Genomic DNA, 1,294 nt, shown 5'->3' with positions numbered 1-1,294 from the left:
CCAACTTAAATATTTCAGTTTTTATTGTTTTAATACTGATGATTTTGGCAAACAGCTCATGAAAACCCAAAATCCCTGTCTCAAAAAATTAGCATATCATGAAAAGGTTCTCTGAACGAGCAATTAACCTCATCATCTGAATCAACAAAGTAACTCTAAACACCTGCAAAAGATTCCTGAGGCTTTTAAAAACTCCCAGCCTGGTTCATTACTCAAAACCGCAATCATGGGTCAGACTGCTGTCCAGAAGGCCATCACTGACATCCTCAAGCAAGAGGGTGAGAAACAGAAAGAAATTTCTGAACGAATCGGCTGTTTGCAGAGTGTTATATCAAGGCACCTCAGTGGGAAGTCAGTAGGAAGGAAAAAGTGTGGCAGAAAACGCTGCACAACGAGAAGAGGTGACCGGACCCTGAGGAAGATTGAAGGGCCGATTCCAGACCTTGGGGGAAGCAGTGGACTGAGTCTGGAGTAGAAACATCCAGAGCCACTGTGCACAGGCGTGTGCAGGAAATGGGCTACAGGTGCCATATTCCCCAGGTCAAAGGTCAAGCCACTTTTGAACCAGAAACAGTGGCAGAAGCGCCTGACCTGGGCTAAAGAGAAGCAGCACTTTGGACCACTGTTGTTCAGTGGTCCAAAGTACTTTTTTCGGATGAAAGCTTTGCATGTCATTCGGAAATCAAAGTGCCAGACTCTGGAGGAAGACTGGGGAGAAGGAAATGCCAAAATGCCAGAAGTCCAGTGTCAAGTACCCACAGTCAGTGATGGTCTGGGTGCCATGTCAGCTGCTGGTGTTGGTCCACTGTGTTTTATCAAGGGCAGGTCAGTGCAGCAGCTATCAGAAGATTTTGGAGCACTTCATGCTTCCATCTGCTGAAAAGTTTTATGGAGATGAAGATTTCATTTTTCAGCACAACCTGGCACCTGCTCACAGGGCCAAAACCACTGGTATTACTGACCATGGTGTTACTGTTGGCCTGCCAACTCTCCTGACCTGAACCCCATAGAGAATCTGTGGGACATTGTGAAGAGAAAGTTGAGACCCAAAACTCTGGATGAGCTTAAAGCCGCTATCGGAGCCTCCTGGGCTCCATAACACCTCAGCAGAGCCACAGGCTGATGGCCTCCATGCTGCATTGAAGGCTGCAAAAGGATTCCTGACCAAGTACTGAATGCATAACTGAACATAATTATTTGAAGGTTGACTTTTTTGGTATTAAAACACATTTCTTTTATTGGTCGGATGAAATATGCAAATTTTTTGAGACAGGAATTTTGGGTTTTCATGAGC

The 1,294-nt window shown here is 45.4% G+C and overlaps 1 long non-coding RNA gene across 1 annotated transcript in view; it reads right to left on the bottom strand.

Moving 5' to 3' along the window:
• Positions 1 to 826: 826 nt before the first annotated feature.
• Positions 827 to 1,294, bottom strand: part of LOC106936947 (uncharacterized) — a 3,398-nt gene continuing 2,930 nt past the window's right edge. The window contains exon 2 of the long non-coding RNA XR_001422267.1: positions 827 to 997. This is a non-coding gene — a long non-coding RNA (uncharacterized LOC106936947). The remainder of the gene's footprint in view (positions 998 to 1,294) is intronic.

This window comes from Poecilia latipinna, unplaced genomic scaffold (assembly GCF_001443285.1).
Source record: "Poecilia latipinna isolate Pla-1442-1.1 unplaced genomic scaffold, P_latipinna-1.0 Scaffold2247, whole genome shotgun sequence".
In the NCBI taxonomy this organism is placed as follows: domain Eukaryota; kingdom Metazoa; phylum Chordata; class Actinopteri; order Cyprinodontiformes; family Poeciliidae; genus Poecilia; species Poecilia latipinna.
Note: the sequence above shows the minus strand (reverse complement) of the source record. Positions and strands in the feature narration are given on the sequence as shown.